Here is a 22,976-nt window from a genome sequence, read left to right as displayed (position 1 = left end):
CTAAAGAGCTGTACTGCATAGAGTTAAAGAGATGGGGCAGGAGACCATGCCACAAGGTACAGCTGGGAGCAGTGATGGGGAGACAAGAGTGTTAACAACCATGAAAAGAGAGAGGAAGAGAGGTATAATTATCCATGTTTCCCGCCCCCCCCCCCTCCCCCGCCAGCTTCACTTTCATTCTACTTACCAAGTACAGAAACTGGGCAGATGAATACTAGGAAGGAAAAGGCAGAATATGAAGGACAAAGATGCTCTGAAGCAAATGGTAACAGAAGAAATCAAGCACAAATTCATTTTCCAAGTGACTCTTTGAAAAACAGACATATGAAGTTAGGGAGTGACCAAGAAAATTTAAAACAAGTCCCCATATCTTAGATAACTACAGAACTATATAGAGAACAGAGATTCTTAGTTATTTGGAATGACAGTCCCAGGGCGGTTTTTTTTTTTTTTTGGCCACTCCCAGGAAGTTCCCAGGTCAGGGACTGAACCCATGCCATAGCAGTGCAGTGACCTGAGCCACAGCAGTGACAATGCCAGATCTTAACCTGATAAGCTACCAGGGAACTCTGTGGGATATATTTTAGATCAAAAATCCTCAAAGATGATCCACATATTTCAAACTAACTTATGGCTCAATATGGAAAAGGTGAAATCAAACTTCAGCTTTCATGGATGCAGCCTTTAAGAATCCTCTGGCTTCCCCAATGGCTCCAAATATCAAAATAACCAATTAGAAGTCTTCAAGTCAGAGATGTAACTCTTGGGGGCATTCAAAAGCAATCAACTTGGCAGAGAAGAACTGAAAACTCAGAGATTACACCTATCATATTCTTGATTGGTCAATTCACTTAAAAAGAAAGGAGTGTTCTGATTGGTTGCTCTCTATAGGCTGAGTTTCCCCAGTATCAGAGCCTGCAGCAAGCAGATGTTAGAAGCTAAAAGAGGCCACAGGATACTTTGAGAAAGGTATTGGGGGAAAAGAAGTCAATAACAAAGTAAAGTCAATTTAACTCTATACAGCCACTGGCCATGGGCAAATCACATTAGGGCACCAATCAAAACTGTCACCTGAGGGGACATTCTATGTTTACTTTTGAGCTAATACTCCCTCTCCTTAACACCCCTCCTTTAATCCTCCACTATGGCTCTCCCCCTTTCTCCTGAGAGCTGTCACTCTCTAGAGCTCCTCTTCCTCCAGCCACTCTGTGACTTTGGTGATTTGGTGTTTCCTACACCAGGTTCAGTCTCTTGCCATCTTCCTGTGTGAGCGCATGCCTTCTACTCAGTCCCTGTCCTTGACAAGCACATAATCCAGTGGGGGAGGTAGATATGTCACTAGCTCAGGTACAATAAATCACAACCAATGCTATGAAAGAAATATAACAAAGTGCTGTGAGCACATGTTCATCTGTCATTACCCCACTCAATAAGTCCAAATCAACACTCCAGCTTCCCACTCTCATATCAGTTACTGAGCCCTGTTATCTTTCCATAAAACCCACTGATTTCCACTTCCAACTTGCAATTCAGGCTTTGTTCCTCATTAGACCTACTTCAGCCGCTTACTATCAGAAAACACTATTTGATATATTTCTACATTGCCACACTAGCCATCTCCCTAAAAGATATAACATACTATATCATCCCCTCGCTTTGAAACGTCTAATATTTTTCCAGTATCTAGGAGATAAGTTCAAATGCTTAGCAGACAAAATAAGATAACATACTTTTCAAACAAAGCCCTTTAAAAGCAAGCAGACAGTCTGAATTCTAGTTCCAAAGCTTACTAGCTATGTTAACCTTTGGCAGGTCACTTTACCTCTCTCATTGGCAAAAAGAGGATGAAAAGAACCTACTTCTTAGGGCCCTTATAAGTAAGAAATTCCATCCAAGTACCCGCAAAACACCCAGCACTCCAATCAATGTTAACTATTACCCCAGGGTTGTCTCGTCCATCTAGAATGTCTTACTCCCCAAAGGAAGCACATAACCAAGGTTTTATTTTCGTATATTTCAGAATGATTAACAGTAGGAGTTAAATCAGAAATGATCTTCTATTTAACTCTGAACCAGTAAAAACTTCAATCAACCAAAATACTGCTTTCATGAAATTTTTGGTTCGCCTAAATTTACTACATTTATTAAAAAACAAGTACCTATTTATAAAAAAAAAAAAGATTAGTTTCGTTTTTTGTGTCCTATTCAAGTTCAAGAAGAAAAAAGGCAGCAGTTTACCAATGAAAACTTAGATATTTAAAAGCATGTCATTCTCTATAAAATCCACATAAATTAAATACAATTTCAACTGCATGTGTCATTTGTTGAAGATATATACATATCATAAAACGAACTCTAAAAACTTAAGAAAAAAAACATTCACCAGATGGTGGAGTGACATTTGTTCACAGACTTCACAATCAAAAGATGAAATAATAAAATTTTAAGTCAGCAATTTTAATAATTTTAAAATTGCAAAGTCTACAACAATATAACAAAAATACAACAGATTACAAACTTATTTCCAGAGAATGATATATTTATGTCAGGTACTAATGAAAAATGGTAAGAAAAATCCAGTAAATTTATAGGTAAAGGACAATTAATACAAAGAAGAAAATAAAATTAGAAAAATACTACATCTTTTCTATTTGTATAATGATCTTAGATAGCAGGTACTCTTATACCCATTAGGAAAAAAAAAAATTAAAAACAAAAGCCTGTAAAGGTAAAAGATAAACTGATCAACCAAACTGACAGAAGCAGTGTAAATCAATACTACCTTTCAGAAATACACCTGGCAATATTTTCCAAAAGTGACAAAAAGCCCTATAATCCCCCTTCCAGGACTTTACCCTAAAGGAAAGAAGCAAAACAAAGGACATCTACACATTAACTGCCTCTCGTGAAAAATGGAAAACAGCTTAGATGTCCAATTATTAAAAATAAGTAAATCAATTCACTGTATCACTGTATAATTTAAATGTACAAAAACCATTAGCATAAGAATATTAAATATTAATGCAAATATTAAACATTTATGTTTTGATTACAGTACAAAATCATGTATATATGAGAAATAAACCTGTTGGGACTGATCAGGCCTACCACAGAAAGCTCACATTTTAAAACTAACTATTCAAAAGCATAAAAATCACAATTTCTCTTTCCCAAAAAAATCAATCACATAGGAATAATCAGACAGGCTTTTCTCTTGTACAAACTAGCCATATATGTAATTTGAGCCATGCTACTGGCCAGCTGTAACCTTATTTTACTAAATCTCATTTTACCATCAAAATGTAACTGTACATTGGGTCTCCATATGGTGAGCAGAAATTATGGGGCACTCTGTCCTGCACAGAGATCAAAAACTCTACAGACAAATGGAATAGAGAAGGTTGGGTTTCTCCTATATTCCCAAATGAATCATGTTTCTTAGCCCTAAGTGCTCTAAGATCCCAGGAGTGGCAGGCAGCTAAGCAGTCCCGGAGGGTGACAGTGGAAGCTCATTTGTTCTCCCACTGAAAAATGGTTAAATTCCTCATTTTCCCCCAAAGTACCATAGAATAATGAAAAATACACAAGCATGACGACAGGAGATGTGGGATACGGGTGACTCTAAATAACCTCAAGCAAGTTACTTGCCCTTTTGGGCTTTAGTTGTTTAATGCGTAAAATTTTAAAAGTTAAAACCAAATAATCTATTAATGCTTTCAAGTTCAATATTCTATTACTAGACCTCCTTGACCAATAAATGACCAACTCCCTCAACCTCCCCACTGTAATTATAAAACAAGACTTAGAATTAGGAAACTGGGGGCAAGGGCACAGATGGTCAAAAACACCTGGATTGGATCCCACCTCTGTCCCTTTCTATCTGCATGACCTTGGGCAAATTTCTTTGTCTCAAAATAAGGTTCTAAGATTAAAGAAGCAGCAATCCCTACTGGTGGCCTTACCCTTTTTATCCTTATGTCATAAAACATATGGTTATTTCTGTCCTAAGTTGGGTTTCATTTCTAACCAGCAACAACAACTCTGACTTTATTCTTGGAAATTTTGAAATAACTTATGCATTCCTCTTTTCTAAGTTTTCTAACATGGAAAGAGGTAGTAAACATATTTTGCTTATGTTAAAACTATATTCAACATTAGGGGCATTCCTCAAAAATTCATTAAGTAAATAGTTTGTGAGCCCCTGTGCCATACAACAGCATGTGTTAGAGCTGTAAAGGTCCCTTCCCTTCAGAAGCCCAAAAGTCTGGTGGAGACAGACATATTAACAAATCATTAACTACCAACTGACAAATGCTAACTGCAGAATGAACAATGTACTAATGGATCAGTGGAGACAAGGCAGGGGTAAGCTGTCTGGACAAGATTCAGAGGTTATATTTTGGTTAGTATTGAAGGGCAAGTTGTTTACTAGATAGAGAAGAATTCTCAATAGAGCCAACAGTGTAAAACCACAAAAGAAGGTATCATCTTCAGAAAACTCTAAGTAGTCTTTGTATGGAGAGGGCAGGCAAAATGGTAGAAGATGAAATCAGCAACACAAGCAATTACCAGAAATCATGAAGTACTCTGACTTTTATCAAACACAAATTATGAAGAGTCACTGACGGCCTTTTAAACATGGAATCAAAGTCCTCTTTCTCCACCAACCAAAGAAGATGAGTCAGGACAACAAACAGAAAATGTAGGTCTGAATGTGAAAAGGTAGGATAAATTGTTTTGTTGTGTTTTTTTAAATGGAGAGCTCCTGCTGTTCAGGATGGCTTCTGGTGGTTTCTGACCATGGCATATTAATACAACACTAAAGAAAAACAGTATACATCACATCTAAAGGGTTCAAGAAAGTATGTGTTTATCTAAAGATTATTTGACATCTGGAGTTCCCGTCGTGGCGCAGTGGTTAACGAATCCGACTAGGAACCATGAGGTGGCGGGTTCGGTCCCTGCCCTTGCTCAGTGGGTTAAGGATCCAGCGTTGCCGTGAGCTGTGGTGTAGGTTGCAGACGCGGCTCGGATCCCGAGTTGCTGTGGCTCTGGCGTAGGCCGGTGGCTACAGCTCCGATTCGACCCCTGGCCTGGGAACCTCCATATGCCGGGGGAGCGGCCCAAGAAATAGCAACAACAACAACAACAACAAAAAAGACAAAAGACAAAAAAAAAATTATTTGACATCAGTATTGTTGAGAACACCAAAGAAAACAAGCCAAAAATACTAAAGATATTAAGTAATAAAAGAGGCAAACAGTGAAAATGTCTAAGACTGACTACAAGCAAAACATTCAAGAATGTTTAAATCCTTATAATACATATATTGATTACAGTTATGACTTTTGTGACCATCTTTTGCAAAAGGTATCTTAAATTCCCTTTGGTTAAAGAAGAAGTACCACCACCCAACTCTCTTTAAACTAGCCTAAAAGATGATGCTTAAGAATGGGGGGGAAAAATGGCAAAATTAATAGGTTCCATTAATATTTTAATGCTCAGGAAAAAAGAAAAAGAATGACTTCCCAAAGGGTTATTCTGAAAAGTCTAAGCTCCATTTATCTCACCAACAGAAATGAAACATACACATTCTAATCTGAGACTGCTAAGAGTCCCTGCATCAGTAATTTCCACACTGTTCGGGCCTAGTGTAGGAACAGCAAGCCTAATTGGCTGGGTAGCCTACAAAGATGAATTTGCAATTATTGAAATTCAAATTCACGCTTAGCCATCAAACCCTCAAAGAGTCATTCCCTTTTCGCCTGACAAAAAAAGTAGGTGCATTAAAAAATATATATGTCTGTCTGTATGTATGTATAAAAACAGCAGATGCCTAAAAAGGAGAGAGAAGCAGCATCTGAACCTATGGCAACGGTGTGGTCCACCAAAGTTTTCTCTCAGGATGTTTCAGGGTGTGTCTTTGTTTGGGCCCAGCAATTAAAAAAAGTCATTCTGGGAACCCAAGTACTTCCCCTCTATCAACCTCACAAGCATCCTGGTTCTGAAATCACTGGGTACCTCAGCCGCGCCCTGATTTCTCCTGAGAGAAGGGCCGCAAACCCAGCGGCCCAAGGCCCCCTATGCGCCTGTCACAGTCCCAGAGGCGAGGGAAGTCCGGCCTCCAGGCTCCGCGCCCTCTCGGCCTCAGCTGACGGGGGCTCAGGGGGTAGCTCTGGAGAGCAGGAGACCAGAGGACGCCACTGCCTTATCCTAGACGCCCGGGCCTGGGCACCAAACCGCGCCCCCCGCCCGGAGCAGCCGCGGTCGCTCGCCCCGCCCCGACTCCGGCCCCGGCTCCCGCTCCGACCCCGGCTCTCACCGTGCGGAGGTCGCACTGCCTCCTCTGCCCGGCTGCGGATCGCCCAGCGACCTACAGGCCCCAGGACGGCAGGTGAGGCGAGGGGCCGCCCATCACATCCCCGCCGGCCCCACCGCCTGACCCGCAGCAGCCAGCATCACGTCCACGGCCTGAGGGAGCGCTGGACTCCAGAGCCACCGCGCCCCCTCCCTCGGCCGGCGCCTGCATGGACTCCGCCCTCCCGGGCCCGCGCAATGCGCGCGCGCAGCCCCGCCCCCCGGGACGGCCTGCGCAGGCGCGAGCCTCATGTGACTAGGCCCCGCCTTCGAGCCCGCCCCCTCCGCCCGGATCCGGCCTCAGCCCACCTCTGGCACCGCCCCCGCCTTCTCACCAGCCTTTCCCAGGCTCCGCCCCCACTTGGGGACCCGCCCACCTCCTCTGACCTTGCCTCTATGCCCCCTGACTCAGGCCTTTGCTGGGATCCATCTGTGACTCCAGATTGGTGGCTGAACCACCTTCAGCCGGCCTCCTGGATCAACATTTGCCGCTTAACTGAAGTCAAACCTGTCAACTAAACCTCCTGACCCCGAAAAGTTAGTAGTCTAAGCTTTGACACAGACATAGTCTCCCCTCCCACCTTCTGATAAAGTGGACACCTCCAACATTTTGTGTTTACCAGCGCATCCCTGTTCTCTATCCTATGCTCGCTCTGGGGCATGCCTGAGCCACACACCCTGCCTACCACACCAAAACACCGGATCCTGCTGAGATTGAAGGGAAGGAAGGGGCTCACTGTAGCTGAAAATGGAAACAAGTTCATGACATCATCAATCTGGGTTTCTTTTGTCAAGAACCAGGACCTCCTTCCCTTTGTGATTTCCTTCACCTACAGCAAGAGGCCTCTTCCTCTCTGTTTTTGAGGGCTGGGCCTGTTGAGTGCCCTGCCCCTGAAGGCCTCCAAGGTCCAGTCACTAGAGGTAAAAGCCAGGGAGCTGCCTATATCCGGCAGTAGACTAGATGTTATCTGAAATCCTCCTGTGCCATACTTACCAACAGCTCCACTGCAGTAAATAGTGCTTAAGGTGGGAGTTTCCGTCGTGGTGCAGCAGAAACAAATCCAACCAGGAACCATGAGGTTGTGGGTTCGATCCCTGGCCTCGCTCAGTGGGTTAAGGATCCAGCGTTGCTGTGAACTGTGGTGTAGGTCTCAGACGGGGGATCGGATCTGGTGTTGCTGTGAGCTGTGGTGTAGGCTGGCAGCTACAGCTCTAATTGGAACCCTAGCCTGGGAACCTCCATATGCCTGCAGTGAAGCCCTAAAAAGCAAAAAAAAAAAAAAAAAAAAAGTTGGGAAGGATTAGCTCTAAACTCTACAATTTAATCTTTGGATGAAGTCAGGTCATTAAAAAGGCAAACACCAGGAGTTCCTAGAATCTGACTAGGAACCATGAGGTTTCAGGTTCAACCCCTGGCCTTGATCACTGGGTTGAGGATCCAGCGTTGCCATGAGCTGTGGCATAGGTCGCAGACGAGGCTTGAATCCCGCGTTTCCGTGGCTCTGGCGTAGGCCAGCAGCTACAGCTCTGAATTGACCCCTAGCCTGGGAACCTCCATATGCTGTGGGTGCACTTGGTCTAAAAAGACCAAAAAAAAAAAAAAAAAAAAAGGCAAACACCAGACTGAACATTTGAACAGATCCCTCAGGAAGTGCAGTTACTAACTTGTGCTTTGAAGTTTATGCCATCAGCTAAATTGAGAGGTGGTTCAAGAAATGGCTCCTAACACTTGCATATGGAATCTGGTGAAGATGCTACATACTACAGTCTGCACTTGAGGACCTGGGAAAGGAACATCTCTCAGTTCCTAAAACCAGAAGAGCCAAGTTTCTCCAAACTGCTCAGTTGCTCTCTTGTGATTATCAGAACACTTGAGGTGATCATGTTTTCTCTTTTCTTTGATAGCTCTTAAATACTGTCATCTTTCTCTTCTTCCTCTGCAAAGGTGACTGGGTGCTTGTTGCTTATGAATAGTTCCCAGCTTCATCTGATTTTCCTTATTGCATTTATAGTCTTTGTCCCCATTTCCTCATTTCCTTGGTCATTAACATGTCACATTAATTCTGTCACATCAAGCTATATATAGAAAAGCTCTTAATATTAAATATAAATATGTTGTATATACATATTATATATATCCTTAGAAGTCTGACCTCTGAGGGTCTGAAGTCTGAAGTTAAGGGCGAAAGGACAGATCAAGATGAGCAGTGTGGTTTACAAATTTTAGCATGAATCAGAATCACCTGGGGAACTTAACAAAACATTGCTAAGCACCACCCCCAGAGTTTCTGATTCAGAAGGCCTGGGGTGGTACCCAAGAATTAGTACTTGTGATAAATTACAAGGGAGTATGCCCAGGGACCACACCTTTAGAACCACTGTGCTAAATTACCTCTTCAACAAATCTATGCTACAATCATCCTAATCAGGTAGGAAATGACCATCTCCCAGGAACCTGTGAATGACTGATTCACAAAGAGAGACAAAGGCTTAAGTGTCATGTGTTATGTGGATAAATATCACAACTGTGGCAGTCTTCAACACAGGATGGGCAGCAGAGAACAGCTGAGAAGTCCAAGGGATGACACCAGCTCCATGAGCTGGGGGAGTAGAACAGAAGATGAAGAGTCGTGGCCAGATTATAAACTGCTGTGGTGGGAATGATGGTGGCTTGATAAATTTTCCTTGTGTCTTTTTGGATGGTCCCAGTGGTGTCAGGACATAGAAACAGTGAATAGAATGATCTTTCAGGATCAGAGCCTGGTCTTGCTTATTAAAAAAAATAGTATCGTAGCACAGAATGTCTCAGGGAATGAGGTGTGTGACTTATAGACATCTGTATGGGGATGACTCTAGGGAAGAGTCAGCAAGCATAAACATTTTTACCATGTATTTTTTTTTTTTTATGGCCACACCCATGACAAATGGAAGTTCCTAGGCCAGGGATCAAATCCAAGCCACAGCTGCCACCTACACCACAGCTGCCACCTACACCACAGCTGCGGCATGCAGCTCCTTTAACCCATTGTGCTGGGCTGGGGATCGAACCTGCACCTCCGCGCCACTGTAATCAGGTTCTTAACCCACTGTGCCACAGCGGGAACTCCTAGTTTATATTTTTTAATTAGATTAACAGAGTATCTACAATAGAATCATAATAGACAAACCAAGGAAATGACTTTTCTCACAATTCTCAAACATACTTAGTACAATCACAATAATATTTCAGTGTATTGTCTTAATTTTATGGACATCTTAACATGTTTTACTAGTTTGGAGTTAATATTCCTAAGGACTTTCTGTGTTTATTTACCTATTGCTTAAATAATACACATTTGTTATCTTTGAAAAGATACTCAACATCACTAATTCCTCAGTGAAATGCACATTAAAACCACAAAAAGATATTATCTCACATCTCTTAGAATGACTATTATCAAAAAGACAAGAGATTAAAAGTGCTGGCAAGGATGTGGAGAAAAGAGAACACTTGTGCACTGTTGGCAAGAATGTAAATCGGTACAGCCAGTATGGAAAACACTACAGAGATTCCTCAAAAAATTAAAAATAAAACTATCACATGACCCTGTAATCCCACTTCTGAGTATATATGTGAAAGAAATTAAAGCACTGTCTTGAAGCTAGATCTGCACCTCGATGTTAATTGCAGCATAATTCACAATAACCAAGACATGAAACAACCTAAGTGTCAGTGGATAAGGAAGATGTGATGTGTGTATGTGTTACACATATGAAACATTATTCAGCCATTAGAAAAGAAATTCTGTCCTTTATGACAACATGAATGGAACTTAAGGGTAACATGCTAAATGAAATAAGTCAGGGAAAGACAAATACTGTACGATCTCACTCGTATATAGAGTCTAAAAACAGCCAAACTCATAGAAATAGAGAGTATAATGGTAGTTGTCAGGGGCTGAGAGGTGGGAAATGGGAAAGTGTTGGTCAAAGGATTTCCAGTTATAAGGTGGATATATTTCGGGGTTCCAATATATAGCATGTAAACTATAGTTAATGAAAAGGGTATTATATACTTGAAAGTTGCTATGAGAGAAGAGCACCATAAAAACAAAATGGTAGTTATGCGAAGGATGCCTTAACTAACTTTACTGTGATAATCATTTAGCAATACATATATGTGTCAGATCATCACACTGTACACCTTAAACTTATACAATGCTATGTATCAATTATATCTCTATAAAGCTAGGGAAGATAAACATTTATTATCTTAAAATTCTGGAGGTCAGAAGTCTGAAATAGGTCCCCTGGGACTAAATCTCCTGTTGTTCAGGGTAAGGAATAAATGCAATTTTTTCTTTTCATATGGCTGCCCAGTTATCTCACACCATTTGTTAAAATGTCCATCCTTTTCAACAAATGGTACTGGCACAACAGAATATTCAAATGAACTAAAAATATCAACCTTGATATTTACAAAAATTCTATACAATCTATACAAAATTTCAATGTAAAACTTAAAAATCACAAAGCTTATTATAAAAGAAAACACAGGAGAAATACTTGGCATAGGCAAGTATTTCTCAGGCAAAACCCAAAAAACATTAGACATAAAAGAATAAATCAGTAAATTAGACTTCAGCAAAAATTTTAAGTCTGGTCATCAAAAGACATAATTAAGAAACTGAAATAGGCAAGCCACAGAGTGGAAGACAATATTCACAAGAAAATAACTTACATTGAGAACATTTAAAGAAGTCACTAAATCAATAATGGGAAGACAAATGACCCAAAATGGGCAATGGTCTAGAACAGACTCCACAAAATGAAGCATGTAGATGATCACATGAAAAGGTGTTTAATATTATTAGTCACCAGGGAATTGCAAATTAAAATCCAAGGAGATGTCACTTCACACCCACTATAATGGCTAAAAATTGTAAAAGACTGACAACATCAAATCTTGGTTAAAAAAAAAAAAGAGAGAGAGAGAGAGAGAGCAATAGGGACTCTCATACACTGCTGGCGAGGATTTAAAATGCTGGAACTGTTTTGAAGCTCACTTTGGTAATTTTTCATAAACTTAAACATACTCCTGCCTATAGCAACTTTCCTTTTACGTATTTGCTCCAGAGAAATGAAAACATAGCCACAAAATGACTTAAGAAAAGATGTTCTACAAGGCCAAAAACTGGAAATAATCACATACCTATTAGAGGGGAGTGGATAAACAATTGTGGTATGTTCATAAATGGAATACTAGGTCAGCATTGAAAAGGAATGAACTACTGATAGGTCCAAAAGAAGACAGACACCAAAGAGCACATACTGAATGATTTCATTTCTATGAAATTCCAGAATAGGAAATCAGAACAATAGTTGAGTGGTTGCCTTGAAGGTTGTGGGGAGGAGGGAGGGTGATATTGAATGGAAAGTGCCAGGAGAAAGCTTCCTGGGGTTCTGAAAATGTTAGATATTTTGATTGGCATAGTGGTTTTATTGGTGTATAAATGTGTCAAAAATCATTGGACTATATGAATAAAAACCTTTCATGTTATAAGATAATTATACTTTGATTTAAAAAAGTATTTTTTTTAAGTCCATCATTTCCTCACTGATTTGAAATACTGCCTTTATCATATGTTACCTTTTCAACTAGTTCCATTTCTGGATTTTTAAATTCTGTTCCTTGATCTTCCTGTATATTAATGGGCCATTACCAAAATGTTTTAAATATAGAAGCTGTATAATATATTCTGATGTCTGGTAAAATTAGCTCTGAGCTTCTCCACTGCTCTCTTTCACTCAGGAGTTCCTGACTATTTTTTCTACTCCATTCTTCCAAATAAATTTTATAATCAATTTATCTTGTTCCAGAAAAAAAAGCAGTTATTTTTATATTGGAAATGCTTTGAATGTATTAATTAGTTTAGACAGAGCTGACATCTCTATGAGGCTGAATCTTCTGATCCAGCAACTTGATATGCCTTTCAATTTTTTCAAACTCAATTTTGTGATTTCAGAATTATTTTACAGTTTTCCTTTTTGGATATTATGTTATATTTATGCCTTGGTATTTTGTACACTGCAACAGATGTGGCCTCCTTTTACATTAATCTCTTCTGTTTCTCCTTTGCAAGTAAACTTCTTCCTGTTTTTTTGTTTCATTTGGCTGAGCCCATGGCATGGAAAAGTTCCTGGACCAGGGATGGAACCCAAGCCATAGCAGTGACAATGGCAAATCCTTAACTGATAGGCCACCAGGGAAGTCCCAAGGACTTTGAGTTTTGTATTTTAATTAGATTTTAAAATTTTAGTACTTTACTAAATTAGATTGTTTGTATTAGTTTTCCCATTAATTCTTTGGGGTTTTTTAGATATTTGATTTGTCCTCTGTAAAGAGCCCTGGCTAATGCTGTCAACTCTCTATTATCTAGTAGAAGACATAACAACATTGTTTTGTTCATTTCTGTAGCAGAAAATCTAGTAGGATACTGGCTTTTGAGGTAAAGTATATGTTTCTTTAAAATCATATTAAGGACATATATATTAATTTCTAGTTTACTAAGTGTTTTGACTTAAGAAAACATACAAATAGACATTGAATCCTGTCAAATGGCTTTTCTACTTTTGTGGAGATGAATTAATGAATTTCATAATATTGCATTCTTTTGTTTTCTTGAGCATAATGTATCTTTTAAATTTGCTGTTAGATTCTATCCTAAGGTTTTCTTTACATTGAAAATCTTAAATGAGAAGGGTCTGTAGTTTCCTTTTACTTGAATAAAAATCTTTACAATTTATTTAAAATAAAATTGAAATGTATTGGAAAACAACTTGGCAATTTTTATCAAGTTTGGAGATTAATATTATATGTGCTTCTTAAAAGGAAATGCTCTGAAATAGTTTAAGCAACAATGAATTATCTGATCTTTTTTTTTCTTTCTTGGATGCTTTGTGGTATATGGAGTTCCTGGGCCAAGGATTCCCATTGCACCATGAAAGGAACTCTGAAATATCTAATCTTCAACAATTATGCAGAATTTCTTTTAAAACCATTTGGCTTACTGATCCTTTGTGTATTAATTTTTGTGTAACAACTCTTAGCCTTTTCATTTCTTTTATAGTAATTAGTTTGCTTAGACTTTATGTTATGATCACTTTTGGTAATTTGTGTTTGCCTAAAACTATAGATCTTTCTTCAAAGTTTTCATTTTTTTTCTGCACAGAATTGTATAAAGTATTTTCTTCTTAAAATTGTTTTTCCTGTTTTTATGCTATTTCCTCCTTTATCTTTGTGGTTTCTCCCATTTTCAAAGTATAAGTTAGCTAATGGCTTACCTCTTTTTATGCTATTTTCCTCTTATATTTGTGATTTCTCCTTTTTAAAAAATTCTCCTTTCTTGTTGTTCCCGTCGTGGCACAGTGGTTAACAAATCTGACTAGGAACCAGGAGGTGGAGGGTTTGATCCCTGGCTCAGTGGGTTAAGGATCCAGCGTTGCCGTGAGCTGTGGTGTAGGTCGCAGACACAGCTCGGATCCTATGTTGCTGTGACTCTGGCGTAGGCCAGTGGCTAGAGCTCCCATTAGACCCCTAGCCTGGGAACCTCCATATGCCGCGGGAGTGGCCCTAGAAAAGGCAAAAAAAAAAAAAATCCTCCTTTCTTAAAAAACTTAGCTAATAGTTTGTGTATCTGGTTGTTTTTTTTCAAATAACCAGCTTTTGGATTAGTTCTACCCTCTTCTGTTTTCCAAATCAACATTTATAATTTCATCTTTATTAATTCCCTTCTTTTACTTTACTTTTTTTTGGGGGGGGGGGAGCATACCCAAGGCATGTGAAAGTTCCTGGGCCAGGGATGGAACCGGTGCCACAGCAGTGACTCAAGCCGCTGGAGTTGGATCCTTAACCCACTGTGCCACATCAGGAACTTCTCTTTTAGTTTACTTTTTTTCTAACTTTCCATTTTGGATGTTACATTTATTTATATAGATGTTTTCATTTTTATTGCACTGGGTAGTTAAAGCTATAAGTTTTCCTGTGATAACTGCTTTAGTGGTCTTACGGAGATTCTATATCATGTTTTCATTATTATTATTTTCAAGAAATTCTGCAATTTTATTTTCCTTTTAATCCAACAGTTATTTAATAGTTTTTTAAAATACCAGGTAAAGGAGTTCTTGTTGTGGCTCAGCAGTAACAAACCCAACTAGTACCCATGAGGATGCGGATTCAATCCCTGGCCTCACTCACTGGGTTAAGGATTCAGCATTGCCATGAACTGTGGTGTAGGACACAGATGCAACTGGGAACCCGAGTTTCTGTGTCTGTGGTGTAGGCCAGCAGCTACAGCTCTGTTTTAGCCCCTAGCCTGGGAACTTCTATATGCCGCATGTGTGGCCCTAAAAAGACAAAAATAAATAAATAAAATAAAATACCAAGTAAAAGGAAATTTTAGATTTTTAAGAAATTCTGTCATTAATTTCTAAAACTTTTATTGCATTATGATCAGAGCATGTTATTTGTATATTTCTATTCTTTGAACTATCCTGATATTTTCTTGGTGACTTAATATTTGGATAACTTTCATGAATTTTCCATGTGTACTTCAAATATATATATATATATATATATATATATATATATATATATATATATATATATTCTTTTCTATAGGTACAGAATTCAATGAGTTTTATTATAGATCATTAGTTCCCCTTCCCTGCTTAACAACAAAAAGAAAACCAAAACTGCAGGACACTCAAGGACAACCTCTAACACAGAAGACAAAGGACCACCCCCCCCAAAAAAAAATAAACAGACCTGAGAGGAGCCAGAAACTCTGCAGGAAGAAGAAAACTATCCTCCATTCACTTGCCTCTTCAAAAAAGTATAAAAATATGTTCAAGGAAGTGAAAAATAAGAAATATTCTTGTGGAGTTCCCGTCGTGGCGCAGTGGTTAACTAATCCGACTAAGAACCATAAGGTTGCGGGTTCAATCCCTGGCCTTGCTCAGTGGGTTGAGGATCCAGCACTGCCATGAGCTGCGGTGTTGGTTGCAGACATGGCTCGGGAGCAGCCCTAGAAAAGACAAAAAAAAAAATTCTTGCATCCATGAAACGAAAATGGATGTCATAAATGTTCTGAAAACACAAAAGAACACTTACCTTGGCAACGAAAGAGATGCAGTAGCAATGAAAAAAACTCAAAAAAAGGGATGGAAAATAAAGTTGAGAAAATCTGCCAGAAATGGATGCAAACAGAAAAAGAAATTGAGAATGAGAGATTCAATAATTTAATGAGATCTCCTAAAGGTATGCCAAATTCCTGGGGTACAAAGAGAAAGCTCCTCACTGGCGGATGACTCACTGTGGGACATGGGTTTCATAGGCACACCCAGGGGGATGCTCAGGATGCATCTTAGCACCCAGACAGGGGAAGTGCCCACTCCCACAGTTTTCTCTCCCCACTTTGCAGCCTGCCTTGGCTAGCTGTCTCTGGTGCAGAACAGCCTTTCTCTAGTCTGACATCCACCGTGGCCACTCCAACAGTCTTCTGCCCCCATTCACCTTAGGCCTAATCCATTCCAGTCTACATACTACAGCTGGGACCATTCAAGGATGGGCCAGGTACTGGATCCAAGGACCCAAAGGACTTCCTCTTGTGCCCTACTCCCAGGCATTTCTTAGGGTGCCAGATCCAAATCCATCTTGTACCTCTCCTACAAACCTTCATTTTGCTTCTTTTCTGTCATAACATGACTTCAATCCCTTTCGGGCAAAGCTTCGCAAAAAGGAATTCTACTATGAGTTTCCTTGTGGCACAGTAGGTTAAGGATACCGCATTGTCACTGCTGCGGCTTAAGTCCCTTGCTGTGGTGCAGTTCAGTTTCTGGCCCGGGAACTTGTACATGCCACAGGCCACAGGTGGAGACAAAAGAAAAAAAAAACAACAAAAAAACAGTTCTACTAAGTTAAGGAGGGCCTACCAATTCTTAAGATACACAATGGCTACTCTGCTCCTTCAGGGGTGACAGGAAATGCTTTAATTCTTTCTGGATGAGTCATTATTCCTGAAGCAGCAAAGATACCAATGAAGGTTTAATTTTTATACCCTGGAATAAAACCACTATTCCATGTGGCTCTTTAAACAAATGCAACAGGTATACAAGTACTGATGGAAAACTACCAGGAAGTATTATGTTTTACTGAAAAACCAAGTTTCCCTCTGCTGGTGGAATGTGTAGCTCTGGAGCCTGTCTGGTTCTAAATCCTGGCTCTGCCACGTGGGCTTTCTGAGGCTTTGGAAGTTACCTTCTCTGCCCCTCAGAGTTCATATCTGTAAACGAGATTAAATGAGGTTATAAGAATAAAATGAGTCAAGACATGTAAGCCCTTAGAATAACGCCTGACAGAGAGAAAGTACTAAATAATTAGCTATTACTATAACACCCTTCGATTTATGTAAAAACTAAAGTTGTGATGGGGATGTAAATTTATTTACACTATTATTCAGATATGCAGATATATTAGTTTGCTAGGGCTGCCATAACAAAGTACCAAAGACTGTCTGTCTTAAACAACATATTTGCTTTTTCTCACCATTCTGGAGGCTGGAAGTCCAAGATCAAGGAAAAGTCAAAGTGTATGCAGTCCAGTATTGGTATGGGGGCTTGGCTCCTTCAGTTTCTCTTGAAGTTCCTCTACCATCCTTAGGGTGTGGCTTTCATTTTAAGGTCTATGCCAGCAACTGTGTTCCAGGCATCAGGATGGAAAAAGGAATGAAGAAAGGACAAAAGGCGTGCTCCAACGGTCTCTCAAGGAAGGTTCCTGAAAGTGGCCACAAGATACTCCCTCTTGCATTTCCTCTGCCAAACTTTAGTTCATGGCCCCACCTAGTTGTAGTGAAGCTGGCAAATGTGTTCTTTCTTCTCTAGAGTTTTGTGCCCAGATATAAAACCTATGCCTATGAAGAAAAGGAGAATGTGTATTAGAGGCAGTTTCTGCCAGAGACAATTCAGTGCAGTGTCTGGCTCCTTCTCCCTTCAGTTTCCTCCTTTGCATTATCCTGAGCACTAGGGCACTGAGCCAGGGAGGCCAGACTCTGCTTGATGTGCCTGATCCACGGACATCTTGGGAGGGAGAGGGACAGGAACTGAAAGCAAGCAGAAAAAATGAGCAAAATTTTTTATCCGGGAAAGGTGAAATTACTCTCCAATGAAAACATTATACAAGAAGAGGCTAACAGGTTTTAGAACATATAAGAGGGAAGATTGGAGAATTAAAAAATCTAGACCGAGAGGCATTCCTGTTGAGTCTCAGCAGGTTAAGAACCCAACATAATGTCCTTGAGGACGTGGATTTGATCCCTGGCCTGACTCAGTAGGTTAAAGATCCAGGGTTGCTGCAAGAGTAGGTCAAAGATGCAGCTCGAATCTGGTGTTGCTGTGGCGGTGGTATAGGCTCCAGCTGCAGCTGGGACCCCTAGCCTGGGAATTTCCATATGCTGGAGGTGAGGCTATAAAAAGAAAAAAAAATGTAGACTGAGAACAGGGACCATGCTTTCCTGTAGGGTTACAGTCTTCGTACCTAGAATACAACTTGTAATGTTGTAAGCATTTGAATGTATTTGTTGAGGGAGTTCCCATGTGGCTCAGAAAGTTAAGGATTTGACATTGTCACTCCAGTGGCTTGGGTAACTGCTGTGGCACCATTAAATCCCTGGCCTGGGAACTTCCCCATGCCCAGAGTGTAGCCAAAACAAAAGAAAAAACAAAGACATTTGCTGAATTGGGGAGAAAAAGGCTATCCCTTTAGGAAGTGATAATGCAATAACCTACATGATCAAGAAGTAAGGAAATTGAGATATCCTGCTGCCCTGAGCCCTGAGAATAACACAAACTGTACCTCATGGAAAGCAACCCCTTGTTTATCTTATAGGATAAACACGCAGATAAACCCAAAAGGATTGCTGATTTGATATTGCTGAGCCTTGCCCTCTCCATTTAAATGCCATTTGTCCACTATGGCTTGGGAGGTTTTGTGACTCTGGGCTCCTGGCCAGGCATCAGCCTGTCATTGTTGAAGGCCCACAGATTCCCTTCCAGAAAGAGCCATTTCCCTTTTCAGTTCAGCTGTTCTGTGGTTCCAACTGCCTCACTCCTCTCCACCACTGGCAGGAAAGCCAGGGAGAGCTGCAGGGAGGGTGCCAGTCCCTGAGGGTGGGGTGGACTATATTGGGTACCTTTTACTGGAAGCTACAGTGTGGGGAGAAGAGGACAGCTTTGGCGGAGGGAGGTTCCCCAAACAACCCAAGACGTTTTTCCAAAATTCAAAGCCAAAGAAATGTACTGTCATTAACAACAATGAGCAACTCTCCATGTACTAAATTTTTAATGGAGTTCCTTTAAGTCACAATATGAAGGGGAAAGAGTCAGGTGCAGAATAATTTGTATAGGGAAAATGAAATAGGTGCGTATATACAAAAATATTTGTTAATTTCAAAGGCCATCTCTCAGAAGATACTCAAGAAACTACTAACAGTAGTTGCTTTTGTAAGGGGGATTCTGTTACTAAGAGATGTGGAACGAAAGAATATAGTTTCTCCGTATGCCTGGTTTAGCTTTTCAATGCTGTATCACATGCAGAAGATTTCTTCAAAATAATAAATAAATACAGGTGGAATTGTAAATTGGTGCAAGCAGTATGGAGATTCCTCAGAAAACTAAATATAGAACTACCATTTGATCCCACTCCTGGGCATCTATCCAGAGAAAACCACGACTCTCAAAGACACATGTACTCCAATGTTCATTGCAGCACTATTTACAATAGCCAAAACATGGAAACAACCTAAATGTCCATCGACAGAGGAGTGGACCCAGAAGATGTGGTACATATACACAATGGAATATTACTCAGCCATCAAAAAGAACGAAATACCAGCATTTTTAGCAACATGGATGGACCTAGAAACGATCATGCTAAGTGAAGTCAGCCATACAATGAGACACCAACATCAAATGCTTTCACTGACATGTGGAATCTGAAAAAAGGACAGACGGAACTTCTTTGCAGAACAGATGCTGACTCACAGACATTGAAAAACTTATGGTCTCTGGAGGAGACAGTTTGGGGGGTGGGGGGATGTGCCTGGGCTGTGGGATGGAAATCCTGTGAAATCAGATTGTTATGATCATTATACAACTACAGATGTGATAAATTCATTTGAGTAATAAAAAAATGAAAAAAAATAAATACAAATTATAAAGTAATAATAATAATAATAATAATAATAATAATTTAAAAACACAACCGTGGAGTTCCCACTGTGGCTCAGTGGTTAACGAATCTGACTAGGAACCGTGAGGTTTTGGGTTCGATCCCTGGCCTTGCTCAGTGGGTTAAGGATCTGGCGTTGCCATGAGCTGTGGTGTAGGTCGCAGATGCAGCTCGGACCCCACATTGCTGTGGCTCTGGTGTAGGCCAGTGGCTACAGCTCCTAATAGACCCCTAGCCTGGGAACCTCCATATGCCACGGGAGCGGCTCCAGAAAAGGCAAAAAGACAAAAAAAGAAAAATAAAAAATAAAATAAAAATAAAAACACAATAAAAAAGGAAAGTGCCAGAATCACTGGTTGCATCGGTTAGAGCAAGAAGTCTTGAGGGAGGAATTAGCGGACAGGACTAGGAGACAAGAGTGCAAAACGCAGAGAAGCCTGAGGAGTTCCCTTGTCATAGCTCAACAGTTAGCGAACCCAACTAGCATCCATGAGGTTGCGGGTTCGATCCCTGGCCTCACTCAGTGGGTTAAGGATCTGGCATTGCTGTGGCTGTGGTGTAGGCTGGCAGCTACAGCTCTGATTGGACCCTTGGCCTGGGAACCTCTGTATACAGCAAGTGCAGCCCTAAAAAAGACAAGAAGACCCCCCCAAAAAAAAACTAAAAACAAACAAACAAAAACACAGAGAAGCCTGGTGCCAGGACCACAGTGTGATGTGAGCAAACCAGAAGGAGGGTTATGGGAAAGTGAACATTGGCCCTTCTCTGGAGCTGGGAGTTTATGGTTAGGGAGTAGGAACACTCAAGTATATTTCAGCTGTCGACCTAAAGAAAATCACACAATATAAGAGTTATGAGTTTAAGTTTTATTCAGGGTCTTACTGAGGACCTTGGAAACAGCTGCCCAGTTAGCTCTGAGGAACTGCTCCCAAGAGGTAGGAGAGGAACCAGTTTATACTTGATATTTTTGGCTAGGAAATACATATAGTCAAGCATACATCATGGTAAAAGATTACTGCTAATCACCAAGAACAGATATCTCACATTAATGATTTTAGTTGTTTTTTTTTTAATTTTAATTTTTTGTCTTTTGTCTTTTTTAGGGCCGCACCTGTGGCATATGGAGGTTCCCAGACTAGGGGCCTAATAGGAGCTGTTGCTGCCCACTTACGCCACAGCCTCAGCAACGCCAGATCCAAGCCGCGTCTGCGACCCACACCACAGCTCACAGCAAGACCGGATCCTTAACCCATTGAGCGAGGCCAGGGATTGAACCCCCAACTTCATGGTTCCTAGTCGGATTTGTTTCTGCTGTACCCTGATGGGAACTCCTTAGTTGTTTTTTTAATGAGAAGATGTTAAGAATATGGGTCACTGAAATTCTTCCCGAGATAGGCAACTAACTCTCTAAGGTCTGTTTATCCAAAGTACAGGGTGCCTCATCCTTTTTTTTTTTTTTATCCTGAATTCCTCTCAGGGTGCACTGTCAGTGGGTAACTGTAGTGGGTTTTGACTTAACCTTTGAATAACTGGGTGATGAGTGATGCTCTCTCTTCTTTACTCACACATCCTACAGTAAAATCCCACTGTAAACCACTGAGAAAGGTTTCTAAAATTCTATTTTGTAAAATGTCCAAGTCTATGTTACTGAAAGTTTAATGATTAAAAGATGAGGGTCAAGTCTTTATAGCTGGGACTTCTCCAAGTCCATCCAGATCCTGGCTGCATATAGTGCTACCTGCTGGTAGAAGGCTGCCCCAACAAAATGCTCACAGAGGTGACTGGATTCAGATCCTGGCTGCATATAGTGCTACCTGCTGGTAGAAGGCTGCCCCAACAAAATGCTCACAGAGGTGACTGGATTCTGTGGCTGATTCAGGCATCCAGGATAAGAGAACCATCCCAGGATCTCTTAACAGTTGTTTTCCCACTGACCTGGAGCCAATAAGCCAGGAGAATCCCAGGAAGTGGGAGGCCATATTCTTTTCATTTCATTGCCCAATCTCACTTCTAACATCCCCCTTCCTTTGAGGGAGATAAGAATTGTATCTGGCCCCACCGGAAAAGGAAGAAGAGGACTGAGAGGAAGGGAGGACCAAAGCACTGATCTAGGTAACTCAGATCTATTATGTCCAAACTCACTGTTTTTTTGTTTGTTTGTTGCCTTTTAGGGCCTCACCCGAAGCATATGGAGGTTCCCAGGCTAGGGGTTGAATAGGAGTTGTATCCACTGGCCTACACCACAGCCAGAGCAACACAGGATCCCATCCACATCTGCGAACTACACCACAGCTCATGGCAGCGCCAGATCCTTAACCCACTGAGCAAGGCCAGGGATCGAACCCAAAACCTCACGGTTCCTAGTCAGATTCGTTAACCGCTGAGCCATGATGGGAACTCCAAAGCTCACATTATTTATGGGGCCACCTTCAGCAGGACTTTAATGCCTATACATATGAAAGACAGTGAGAATGCTACATGTTGAATTAATAGGATACAGCCAAACCATCTAAAGAGAGGAACTTCTAGCCTCAAATGTTCTATTATATAAGAAGAAAAAGGCCAAGGGGGGCCCTGATGTGACGGGATGATGCAACTGAGGGTGGCCAAGGAGGTGACCACTTGTGCCAGGATCCCACTTACATAAAATTTCCTGTTTATAATATGTGAGGGTGAACTATATTTTTTGAAGCTCAAGATGATGGAAGCAAATGAAATAAGCTTTCCATTCAAGATGTTAGAAAACAAGTAAAAAAAAAATCTAAAGAACAACATAAAATTAACAAAAATAATTGAATCTGAAAAGAGGCAAAAAGGAGAATTAATAAATTCAACCAAGTAAAGAAACACAAACCAATAGACAAATGTCTGGTAAATGTAATAAAGAAAAAAGATAACACAATTACTGCAGGGACAATCTTCTGAAAACATTAAACTATGTATTTTTTTTTTAATATTCACTAAATTATGTTCCCCAGAAGCCACTCTGCCATTATGGCCCCAGGGAAGGTGGCCAAATGTCCACTATAGAAAGAAGGAGACATTAATAACAGAGAAGTCATTTTCAGACAAGAGGGGAAATAAAAGAAAGCCTTTTTGGTTCTAGGAGGAAAAGAGAGAGATACACACAAATGACTTTTGATGCTACTGTCCTTGTGATTATCCCTCCCCACAGCTGGTCCTAGTGTTAAAATTGGGGAAGATGAAGAGAAAAACTGCCCATTCAGATCGAAAGCCTAAAGCAAAGAGACTTTGTGTTTCTCTTCCCATTTGGTACTTTGGAAGGATGCCTCTCACAGGGAGTTCCCACACATCATTTCAGGGGTGAGGAAGATGCATGGAATGCTCATCCAAA

At 40.6% G+C, this 22,976-nt stretch overlaps 1 protein-coding gene across 5 annotated transcripts in view; it reads right to left on the bottom strand.

The window, feature by feature from the left end:
• CCSER2 (coiled-coil serine rich protein 2) overlaps positions 1-6,538 on the bottom strand; it is a 135,356-nt gene extending 128,818 nt beyond the window's left edge. For all 5 annotated transcript variants that reach the window (XR_007132125.1, XM_047759578.1, XM_047759580.1 and 2 more), the window contains exon 1: positions 6,323-6,538. The gene's annotated coding sequence lies outside the window, so the exon portion shown is untranslated. The remainder of the gene's footprint in view (positions 1-6,322) is intronic.
• Between the last annotated feature and the right edge of the window lie 16,438 nt (positions 6,539-22,976).

This window comes from Phacochoerus africanus, chromosome 15, assembly GCF_016906955.1.
Source record: "Phacochoerus africanus isolate WHEZ1 chromosome 15, ROS_Pafr_v1, whole genome shotgun sequence".
Classification (NCBI taxonomy): domain Eukaryota; kingdom Metazoa; phylum Chordata; class Mammalia; order Artiodactyla; family Suidae; genus Phacochoerus; species Phacochoerus africanus.
Note: the sequence above shows the minus strand (reverse complement) of the source record. Positions and strands in the feature narration are given on the sequence as shown.